This window comes from Rattus norvegicus, chromosome 17 (genome assembly GCF_036323735.1).
Source record: "Rattus norvegicus strain BN/NHsdMcwi chromosome 17, GRCr8, whole genome shotgun sequence".
Lineage (NCBI taxonomy): Eukaryota > Metazoa > Chordata > Mammalia > Rodentia > Muridae > Rattus > Rattus norvegicus.
In genome coordinates, this window is record NC_086035.1 from 91,943,290 (window position 1) to 91,956,175 (window position 12,886).

Here is a 12,886-nt window from a genome sequence, read left to right on the forward strand (position 1 = left end):
GCTATCCCCTCTCACCACAACACATCAGTTTTACACATTAAAGGAATCTGACAGGACTCACTAAGAACCAACTCCATGACAGATGCCAAAGGAAATGGACTGCAGTTTAGCAGAGGTCAAGGAAGGACATTCCCTCTTGAAATGTTCATAGTCATGTAGAAGCACCACATGTGTACACATTGCACACAAAGCATTTCCTAGCAATGCTAACAAGCTAAACCTCAAACAATGAAACGGAGGTACAGGTATGGTCCAGCCATGGGCTTCAAATTTCTACTTGTTAGGTCTCTAATCAGATGTTAGATTTTTTAATGTCCCAGGGAATACAACCCTCCTTCCTGAGCAATGTCATGGAAAGCAAAAAGGATCCTGAAAGGCTCTATGTTGCTTGACTATGAAGGTTCTGTTCTCCACTGCCATTCCACTAACAGATAAAAACTATAGGAATGGTGGAAGTAGTTTTATTCAAGCCTAGGTTTGGAAATTTGGAGAGACACATTGTTAATATAAAATTCCCTCTCTTTCTCTAAATGTTGTTTGAGTGAGTCCAGTGGAATGCTGGGCAGACATTTCCAGCACTAGTTACTTTTTTCCTGGATGTGTACTTTAAGCTGTTTTGCCAGCAAGTCTCAAAGGCCCATGCTTGTTCCTTTGCTTCAAGTTCATTATTGGCCCGACCTCCTGTGCCTGGTACCACACTAGCTTCAGAGTCACATTTGTTCTCCTGAAGATAGAAGATAGCAATTCAATGGAATGACAGCTGCCAACAGAATGACCCAGGTAAATGAAGGGTCATAGTATCATATGTCTCACTTTGAAAGGTTCTTCTTGGCAGTATAAAACTGGATCTTCTTAGACTTATATCTATTCTGTCCTTGAATTCTATTCAGCTACCTACTTTCATAGTTATCGTCAAAAAATTAGGATCTAAGCATTGCCTTGTAGCTTGCATAGGGTCATGAGTTTGCACTGCAAGGAAGATCCCAAGTTAACCGGCTAGGGGGAGGCTTCCTGCTAAATCACAGAGACCTGTTGGTGCCTTTTCTTAGTAGACCACCCAATGTAGCCGATCAGTCCTCTGAATAGGAGAACTTGAACAATTGGGGCAGTACGTGGAAAGAAAGGGAACAAACTAAAGGAAAAACTGAGGAACCTGAAAGGGACAAGCCAGGGAAAGTGTGATCATGGGAATATGGTCAAAGTTCATCATGTACATGTCTGGAAATGCCATTAGGAAATTGTTCATGCTGTGTAGTTATCATAAACTATTGTTCAAAATTAGTTCATTGAATAAATGCATGTAAAATATGACAATGTAAAATCGAGTGATAAATCAAATCAACAAAGAAAAATTCTCCTATTCAATACTCAAACAAAAATATACAGGAAGAGAGACTTAGTTTAAATACAGAAAACAAACAAGTCTAAAGTGAGACATAGGAATATAGAGGAAAACTCACTGTGTTCAGATTCAACAATTCATGAATATCCAAGTTCAGTGGCTAACTGAATAAATGCAATTGCTGTCCAACCAACCAACCAACCAACCAGCCAACCAACCAGCCAACCAAACCAACCAAACCAACCAACTAACCCAGCCACCAACCAACAGCTAATGCCCTGTACAGACAAGATGTGTTTTCAGTAACTAAGGAAGTAAATGACCTCACAATGGTTCCTTTTGAGGTCAGAGCTGAAATGGACCAATGAGGGCTCGGCACAGTCCACTAGTTTTTTTTATTTTCTGTCCTCCAGACAGGAAAGGATTAAGGTCAGTGAGGCAGTAGAGACTTGAGGAAGATGGTTACACCCAGTTAGCAGTCCCTATATCTCCTATGACCTACTTCTTTCTGCTAGGTTATGTTTTTCAGATTTTCTACAACCTCAGAAAACAGGGTCACATGCCAGAGACCAATGTTCAAGAACAGGATCCTCTCTTGATAGTAGATATCCAAACCCCAATAAAGCCTCTTTCTACTTTAAAAAAAAGAGTGGTATCATATGAACTATAATAAACGATTCACAACTGATATCCAACACTGGTTTATGGACAGTGTATTAGTTTGCTTTATTGTTTGTAATATTATACAGTTCCGTACTTATGTAGAGCCATGACCTTATACTCAATGTCATCAATCAATTAAAAGGTTCCATGACCTTACCTAAACTCAATTCAGTTTTTTCCCAAATTACTCCAGTTTGCTTTCAATATGACACAAACTAATGGGCACACACTAACATTCATGTATTAGTCAATCGATAACCTGGTTCATTTTTCACTTAGACCCTAACATTCTGTAACAACTGTTGGTTTGTGGAAGCTATCGCATCTGCACTTGAGAAAAATGGATCTTTTTCTTGGACTCACATAAGAATAAAATATTAACTTCTCACTGACCCTGGCATACTTTGACCAAACTGCACTGTGACTACCATCCCTAGGGGTGAGACTTTCCCATGTTTTTCCCATAGTGTCTTCATCCAGTTTCTTACCAGACAGAAAGCTAGGATTGATAGTTTCTAAATGATAGAGAAAATAACTGATCAATAGTCATCTTAGAATCCTCAACCCCGAAGGCAGAGGCACACATGGTTTGTTAAACAAAACAAGCTTTTCCTCGCCAAGATTTGATAAAAAGAACAAAAATTCTCACCCAAACACCAACCAAAAGTGTGAAGACATAAATGAAGATTTAGTGTACATTTCCAGGCTAAAGCAACTCCTCAAGTCTTCCCTGGGCAGGTTTGGGCCACTGGAGCTCCCTTGACCCCTTTTGTGATCTTAGTTCTGTATTGTGTTTGGAACACCTCTGGATTTAAAATCCTGGTACAGTTGTGTCTACCTCATTCCAAGTTCTTACTGGAAATGACAATGGAGATGTTAGTGTATTTGCTTGTATCAAACAAATGAGGAAGGACATTTTCCCTTGTCTTAATGCCTTTAATATTTGAACAAAATATATTATTTTTAAAAATGTTAATATTATCATCATTATTTTAAATAACATGTACATGTCTGTGCTTGTAGTTGTATGCAGACATGACTAGAGTTGGTGGTGGAAGCCACAGGTTTTACGTGTTTGTAGATCTGGAGTTAAAAGAGTTGGTTGTGAGACACACAGCATGGCTTCTGGCCACTGAACTCAACTCCTGTGCAGAAGCAGTGCCTTCTGTTAACCTGAGCTGTGTTCCATTCTTAATTTCAATTTTTATGATTGCAGTCATGGTTCCCCTTCTTGTCTACTGCATATTTCTTTTGTAGAAAATTATTTTATTTCTAATAGCTGGTAAATTTTATGAATAGGAGAAATAAACATTTTTCTGTTTTATTTTACAAATTTAATATTCATCTGAATGTAAATTATATTTTTGTAGGTCTTCGAAGAAAACTTCCAATGAAAAGGACAATGTATGAAAAAAATTTATTTAATCATATTTAATAAGATAGAGTATAAAAGTTAAAGTAATATGGTGATTTTGAAATATAGTAGAAAACAAAAATTAAGAATCTTTTGCTATATTCAAATATTTCTTTTCAAAACATTTTCAAAATTCACCAATATCCTGCTAAGACTGAACCCACAGTGAACGTGGGGGGAGGCGGCAAAGCGGGGAGGATGTGGAGGGGAACAACCATAAAGAAGGGGAGGAGGAGGAGGGGTTAGGGGATTGTTGGCCTGGAAACTGGGAAAGGGAATAACACTCGAAATGTAAATAAGAAATACTCAAGTTAATAAAAACAAAAATTGAAAAAAAAATGTCACCAATAGTAAAGGTGTCCTTCCTGTAAAAGTCAGGCTTTTCAGAAGCATCTGCATTGTTACTTATGTAAAACATGGTTATTTGTCTCTTCTCTATACTTTTGGTTTGGGGTACATATTATAAAGACATCTGATATAACTATAATTCATTTTATTGGTAAAGGAACAAGGAAATCATATGTTTGAGCTTACCAAACTCACGTCATCATCTGAGGGAAACTCAGAGGATTGTGAGATGTTCAGTCATAACACTATTTTGCAACTTATTGAACAGCTCAGGAGGCCAACCTAAGGTTGGAGTTTTGCATGCAGCCTCTGTGTGTGCTATAGAGGAACATGAATTAGAGTATCACTCATGAAATATCAAAGAACAGAAAACTAGTCTCAGCAGGAGTTGCCAGCAAGCCTGAGCTTCAGTGAGAGAGCATGACAGTGTGGCTTTGGGGTTGTTGCATGAGACTCAGGGGTTACAACAAAATGCCACAGGCCAGTCAGCCAGGACATTAACTTGTGGGCTGTGCCTTTTGTTGCATCCTCATGTGGCTGGAGGATTGCAGCAGCTCTCTGGAGTGAGTTTGGTAAAGGGGGCTGAATCCAGACATGATGTCTTTGCAATGTGATGTGTTGAGGAGACACTCTGAGACTGCACCTGGTGTTTTCTTGGCTCCTCCTCTCTTTAACTTAGTTATCTTAAGATTGTCTTCTATACTCTTCAAAAAATATTTTATGCGTGTGTGTGTGTGTGTGTGTGTGTGTGTGTGTGTGTGTGTGTGTACACCTAGTTGTGAGCATTTGTTCGCATGCACAGTCTAGAGGAGGAGTTCGGGTGTCCTGCTCTATCATTATCCTGCTTATTCCTTTGAGATAGTGTCTGAACTTGAAGCTAGGTTGGCATGCCAGCACCAATATTTTGTCTGCTGCTCTCAAGTCTTGGTTTAGAGGCACATATGCAGTCAGATGTGATTTTTATGGAGATTTAAACTCATGTCTATATTTGCCCAGCAAACACCTATATACACCGAGCTAGTTCCCTTAAGTCTGATTGTATGTAACTGGTTTTTTGTAGTTTGCTCTTTTTATATTTTTATTTTTTATTTTATTTTATTTTTACTGGATAATTTTTCTTTATTTTTCTTTTCTCTTCTAATTTTTTAATTGTACTTAGATTTCAAATGTTATTCTCTTTCCTGATATCATATTCATAATCCCCCATCCCATTTGCCCTCCCCCTTTTTCTATAAGCTTGTTCCCCTCCCCAAACATCTACCTTTCCTGTCTCCCCGCCCTGAAATTCCACTGCAGTGGGAGGTCCAGACATGGCAGGACAAAGGGTTTCTCCTCCCATTGGTACCCAACAAGGCCATGCTCGGCTACATATGCAGCTGGAGCCATGGGTCAGTCTATGTGTACTCTGTGGGTAGTGGATTACTCCCTAGGAGCTCTGGTTGGTTGGAATTGTTGTTATTTGGGGTTTTTGTTTTATGTTGGTACATCTTTTGGGAATATGGCCAAGAGAAATATAGCAGGGTCCTCAGATAGTCCAATTTTCAATTTTCTGAAGAACCTTCCCAGGGATTCCCAGAGAGGTTGTACCAGTTTAAAATCCCACCATCAATGGAGGAGTGTTCCTCTTTCTCCTCATCCTTGCCAGCATCTGCTGTCACCTGAGTTTTTTTTTTATCTTAGTCATTCTGACTGGTGTGAGGTGGAATCTCATGGTTGTTTCAATTTGCATTCCCTGGATGACTACAGATGTATGTTGAACATTTCTTTAGGTGCTTTTCCGACATTCAATATTCCCGAGCTGAGAATTCTTTGTTTAACACTGTACCCCATTTTTTTCATGGGTTCTCTGACTCACTGGAGTTTAACTTCTTGAGTTCTTTGTATATTTGTGATATTAGCCCTCTTTCAGTTGTAGGATTGGTAAAGATCTTTCCCAATCTGTTGGTTGCCTTTTTGTCCTAATGATAAAGTCCTTTGCCTTACAGAAGCTTTGTAGTTTTATGAGGTCCCATTTGTAGATTCTTGACCTTAGAGCATAAGCCATTGGTGATCTAGTCAGGAAAATTTCCCCAGTGCCCATGTGTTTCAGACTCTTCCCCACTTTTTTTCTATTGGTTTGAGTGTATCTGTTTTGATGAGGAGATCCTTGATCCACTTGGATTTAAGCTTTGTACAGGGTGATAAGAACGAATCTATTTGCATTCTTCTATACTGACATCAAGTTGAAATAGCACCATTTCTTGAAAATGCTATCTTTTTCCATTGAATGGCTTTAGCTCCTTTGTCAAAGATCAAGTGACCATAGGTGTGTGGGTGCATTTTTGGGTTTTCAATTAAATTCCACAGATCTATCTGTCTGTCTCTGTATAACTAACAAGCAGTTTTCATAACTACTGCTGTGTAATACTGCTGAAGTCAGGGATGGAGATTCCACCAGAAGGTCTTTTCTTTTATTGTTGAGAGTACTTTTAACTACCTTCGTTCCTTTTTGTTTGTTTGGTTGGTTTGGTTTTGTTTGTTCCTGTTGTTATTCCAAACAAATATGCAAATTGCTCATACTGTCTCTATGAAGAATTCAGTTGGTATTTTGGAGAGTATATTGAATCTGTACATTGCGTTTGACAAAATGGCCATTTTTACCATATTAATTCTGCCAGTCCATGAGCTTGAGAGGTCTTTCTATCTTCTGAGATCTTCTTCAATTTCTTTCTTCAGAGACTGGAAGTTCTTGTCATACAGATCTTTCACTGTCTTGGTTAAAGTCACACCATGGTATTATGTATTATTTGGGAGTAATATGAAGGGTATCATTCCCTGATTTCTTTCTCAGCCTCTTTAACCTTTGAGTAGAGGATGGCTAGTGATATCTTTGAGTTAATTTTATATCCAGACACTCTGCTCATTATCAGGCTTAGTAGTTTTCTGGTGGTACTCTTGTCATCACTTAAGTATACTATGATATCATCTGCAAATAGTGATATTTTGATTTCTTACTTTCAAATTTGTATCTCTTTGACCTTCTTTTGTTTTCTGATTATTCTGGCTTAGACTTCAAAAACTGTATTTAGTATTAAATAGCGAGAGAATGGGCAGCTTTTCTATTCCCTGATTTTAGTGGGACTGTTTAACATTTGTCTCCATTTAGTTTGAAGTTGGCTCCGGTTTCCTGTATATTGCTTTTACTGTGTTTAGGTATGGGCCTTGAATTCCTCATCTTTCAATACTTTTATTATGCAAGGGTATTGAATTTTATCAATTCCTTTCTCAGCATCTAATGATCATGTAGTGTTTATCTATGAGTTTTTTTATAAAGTGGATTATGTCGATGGACTTCCATTTATTGAACCATCCCTCTATTCCTGGGATGAAGTCTACTTCCTCATGATGGATGATCATTTTGATGTGTTCTTGGATCTGGTTGCTAGAATTTTATTGAGTATTTTTGTGTTGATATTCATTAGGGAATTTGGTCTATAATTCTCTTTCATTGTTGGGTCTTTCTGTGGTATAAGTAATTGTGGCTTCATAGAAGACATTTGTTGTGCTTTGTCTGTTTCTAATTTGTGGAATAGTTTGGAGAATATTGGTATGAGGTCTTCTATGAAAGTCTGATAGAATTCTGCATTAAACCCATCTTGTGGTGGGCTCTATTTGATTCGCAGACTATTAATCACTGGTTGTACTTCTTTAGGAGTTATGGGGTAATTTAGATGGTTTATCTGTTCATGGTTTAACCTTGATACCTGATATTTGTCTAGAAAACTGTCCATTTCCTCCAGATTTTTAAGTTTTGTTGAATATAGGCTTTTTTTTTAGTAGGACCTGATGATCCTTTTAATTTCCTCAGATTCTGTTGTTATGTCTCCCTTTTCATTTCTGATTTTGTTAATTTGGACACACTCTCTGTGCCCTCTGATTAGTCTGTCTAAGGGTTTATCTATCTTGTTGATTTTCACAGAGAACCAGCTCTTGGTTTTGTTGATTCTTCGTATAGACCTTTTTCCTTTCTACTTGGTTGATTTCAGCCCTGAGTTTGATTATTTCCTACCTTCTACTCCTCTTGGGTGCATTTGCTTCATTTTGTTTTAGAGCTTTCATGTGTGCTGTCAAGGAACTGATGTATGCTCTCCCCTGTCTTTTTCTCTTTTGCAGTCACTCACAGTTTTGAGTTTTCTTCTTCACACAGCTTACGTTGTGTCCCAAAGTTTGGATATGTTTTACTTTCATTTTCATTAAACTCTAAGACGTATTTAATTTCTTCATTTTTTTCCTTGACTAAGTTATACGTGAGTAGAGCGTTGTTCAACTTCCATGTATATGTGGGCGTTCTTTCGTTATTGTTGTTATTGCAAATCAGCCTTAGTCTGTGGGAACATGATGGAATGCATGGGACTATTTCTATCTTCCTGTATCTGTTCAGGCCTGTTCAGTGACTTATTATATCGTTAATTTTGGAAAAGGTTCCATGAGGTTCTGAGAAGAAGGTATAACCTTTTTTTAGGATATAATATTCTACAAATATCTGTTAAATCCATTATGTTCATAACGTCTGTTAGTTTCTCTACATCTCTGTTGAATTTCTGTTTCCACGATCGGTTATATGGTTCATTTTTGAGAAGATACCATGAGGTGCTGAGAAGTAGGTGTATCCTTTTGTTTTAGGATGAAATGTTCTATTAATATCTGTTAAGTACATTTGGGTCATAACTTCTGTTAATTTCTCTATGTCTCTGTTTAATTTCTATTTCCATGGTCTGTCCATTGATGAGAGAGCTGTGTTGAACCCTTCTACTATTATTGTGTGAGGTACAAGGTGTGATTTGACCTTTAGTAAGGTTTCTTTTATGAATATATATGCCCTTGCATTTGGAGCATAGATATTTAGGATTGAGAGTTTATCTTGGTGGATTTTTCCTTTGATGAATATGACGTTTTCTTTCTTATCTTTTTTAATGACTTTTGGTTTATGCAACATTAGAATGACTACTCTCACAGGCTTCCTTGGACCATTTGCTTGGAAAGTCGTTTTCCAGTCTTTTACTCTGGGGTAGGGTCAATATTTGTCTCTTAAGTGTGTTTCCTATGGAGCAAAATGCTGGGTACTCTTTAAGTATCCAATCTGTCAGTCTGTATCTTTTTATTGGAGAATTGAGTCCATTTTTGTAGAGAGATATTAAGGAATAGTGCTTGTTGCTTTCTGGTATTTTTGTATTTAGAGGTGGTATTATGTTTGTGTGTTTCTCTTCTTTATTTTGGTTGCAAAGAGATTAACTTTCTTGCTTTTCCTTGGGTGTGGTTTCCCTCATTGTGTTGGGCTTTTATACATAATATCCTTTGTAGGGCTGTATTTGTAGAAAGAGATTTTGTAAATTAGGTTTTGTCATGGAATATCTTGGATTCTTCTTCTATCTTAATTGAGAGTTTTGCTGGATATAATAGCCTGGGCTCACAGTTGTGTTCTCTTAGGTTCTGTATGACTTCTGTCCAGGAACTCTGACTCTCATAATCTCTGGTGAGTAGTCCAGAGTAATTCTTATAGGTCTGCCTTCATATGTTACTTGACCTTTTCCCCTTACTTCTTTGAAATTTCTTTCATTGTTTTCTGCATTTGGTATTTTGACGATTATGTAACAGGAGAAATTTCTTTTCTGTTACAGTCTGTTTGGAGTTCTGTATGTTTCTTGTATGTTTATGCGCATCTCTTTCTTTAGGTTAGGGAAGTTTTCTTCTATAATATGTTGAAGATATTTACTGGCCCTTTAAGGTTGGAGTCTTCTCTCTCTTTATACCTATATTCCTTAGGTTTGAGCTTCTCATTCTTCCATGGATTTCCTGTATGTTTTGGGCTGAGAACTTTCTGCTTTTTCCATTGTCTTTGACGGTTATTCTGATGTTTTCCATGGTATCTTCTGCCCCTGAGATTCTATCTTCTCTTCCTTGTATTCTGTTGGTGAATCTCACATCTACAACTCCTAATCTCTTCCCTAGATCTTCTCTCTCCAGGGTTGTCTCTCTTTGTGCTTTCTTTATTGTTTCTATTTACATTTCTCACTCATGGATGGTTTTGTTTAATTCCTTCTACTGCTTGGTTGTGTTTTCCTGTAATTCTTTAAGGGATTTTTGTGTTTCCTCTTTAAGGGCTTGTACTTGTTTACCGATGTTGTCCTGTATTTCCTTAAGGGAGTTATTTCTGACCTTCTTTAAGTCCCCCATCGTCATGATAAAACGGGATTTAAAATCTAAGTCTTGCCTTTCCAGTGTGTTTGGATATCCAATATTTCCTTTGAAGGGAGAACTGGACTCTGATGATGCCAAGTAGTCTTAGTTTCTGTTGTTTGTCTTCCTGTGCTTACTTCTCATCATCAGTTTGTCTCTGAAGTTAGCTTGTCTTGCTGTTTCTGGCTGTGGCTTGATTCTCCTGTAGGCCCATGTGTCTGCACTCCTGTGGACCTCTTTTCCTGTTCACTTTCAGCCAGTTCCAAGAACAGAGTGTTCTGTTCTCAGGGTTGTAGTTGCTCCTGGCAGCTGATTTTCAGCTCTCAGGGAGGGCAGGAACTAGAAGCGTCGTGCCCCTGAATGCTCCTAGGTCCCTGTGTTCAGAGGGCACAGATGACACTAGGCATTTTCAAGTTGGGTCTGGAATGTTGCCAGAGAGTATACTCCTCAATTTCTCCCATTAGAAATTTTGTAACTAATGGCTAGATTGGTCAAGGAAGTTTAAGGTTGTTTAAAAATTAGGATAATACACAGGTTAAATTAAAAATGATAAAAAAGAGATATAAAAATTGTGGGAACACATTTGATATTTGGAGCCTAATTTTTTATTTATTTGTATATGTGTGTATGTATATATGAATATTTACTTCTATATATGAACAGAGTAATTTCAAAAGTAATATTATTCTTAATGCTTTCACAATTTTAGATGACCCCACTGAGTCCACACGTAGAAGCAGCTTGACCCTCAAGAAGTTCTGATGTATCCAGCATCACAGAATCACAGGCTCACAGGTCAACAGGCTTGCAGTAGGGACAGACTCCAGTGAGAGACAGCTAGACCAATCAAACCCAGAGATATACAGATGGCAGCACTCAAGCACAAGGACATAAGCAACAGAAACCGTTAATACTTTGCAACATCAGAACCCAGTTCTCCCATCACAGCAAGCCCTGCACCCCCCACACACCTAAAGGATCCAGATCTAAATGCTCATCTTTGTCTATTCCACACACCATTTGTGAGTAAACTGCATACTTTTCAACCCGATTGTTCACCCGTTTTACTCTTGAATAATATTGTACGTACAGCTAAAGCGAAGAGCATTAACAATGTGATAGTCCAAACAGTAATGAAATAAAGAAAGAATATTAAAAGGAGTAAGGGGATAAAAGAATAAAAATAGAAACAAGTCTGGTAGCTGGGAATATTTAACCATCTACTCTTTGTATTACAAACTTCCATTATCCAAATTCACTGCTTCAAAACCAAACGCATAAATGCTTCATGTTGTTAGGGTATCACTATGTGTATTTGGTTTTTTCAACTGTATTTTTTCTTGGATATTTTATGTATTTACATTTTAAATGTTACTCCCTTTCCCAGCCTCGGCCATCCCCTCCCCCTCCCTCTTATTCTATGAAGACGCTCCAATTCCCACCCACCCATTCCAAACTCAACACCGGCATTTCCCTACATTGAGGAAACAAGCCTTCACAGGACCAAGGGCTTCCCTTCCTATTGATGGGGACAATGCCATCCTCTGCTACATATGTGGCTGGAGTCATGGGTCCTTCCATGTGTACTCATTGGTTGCTGGTTTAGTCCTTGGGAGCTCTTGTGTGAGGTCTCATTGGATGATACTGTTGTTCTTCCTAAGGTGTTGCAAGCCGCTTCACCTACTTCTGTCTTTTCTCTAGCTCCGTAATTGGGGTCCTATTGTTCAACCCAAAGGTTAGCCCATCTGTATCAGTCAGGCTCTGGCAGAGCGTCTCAAAGACACCCATATCTGTCTCTTGTCAGCAAGCACATCTTGTCATCAGCAATAGTGACTGGATTTAGAGGCTGAATATGGGAAGGATTCCCATGTGGGGCAGTCTCTGGATGACCTTTTCCTCAGTTCCTGATACACTCTATGTCCCTGTATGTCCTCCCATGAGTATTTTGCTCTCACTTTTATGAAGGAATGAAGATCACCATTTTGATCTTCCCACTTCTTGAGCTTCATATGGTTTATGACTCGTTTCTAACATATTCTGAGCTTATGAGCTAATATCTATTTATCAGTGAGTGGTAACATGTGTGTTCTTTTGTGACTGGGTTACCTAACTCAGGATGATATTTTCTAGTTCCATTAATTTTCATAAGCATTTCATGTAGTCATTGTTTTTAAGAGCTGAGTAGTATTCCATTGTGTAAATGTACCAGATTATCTGTATCCATTTCTCTCATGAAGGACATCTGGCTTCGTTCCAGCTTCTGGGTATTATATAAATAAGACTGGTATGAACATAGTGGAGCATGTGTTCTTCTTATATTTTGGAACATCTTTTGGGTATATGCTCAGGAATGGTATGGCAGGGTCCTCAGGTAGTACTACGTCCATTTTTCTGAGGAATCTCCAGACTGATTTTTAGATTGGTTGTACCAGCTTGCAATCTCACCAACAATGGAGGAGTCTTTCTCTTTTTCAGCATCCTCAATGGGTACTTTTGCCACCTGAGTTTTTGATCTTAGCCATTCTAACTGGTATGAGGTGGAATCTCAGGATTGTTTTGATTAGCATTTCCTTGTTGACTAAGGCTGTTGAACATTTCCTTAGGTATTTCTCAGCCATTCAATATGCCTCAGGTGAGAATTCTTTTTTGAGCTCTGTACCCCATTTTTAATAGGGTTATTTGACTCTCTGGAGTCTAACTTCTTTAGTTCTTTGTATATGTTCAATATTTGCCCTCTATTGGATAGGATTGGTAAAGAACTTTTCCAAACATGTTGTTTGCTGTTTTGTCCTAATGACAGTGTCCTTTGCCTTACAGAAGCCTTGCAATTTTATGAGGTCCCATTTCTCATTTCCCGATCTTAGAGCAGAAGCCATTGGTATTCTGATCAGGAAACTTTTCCC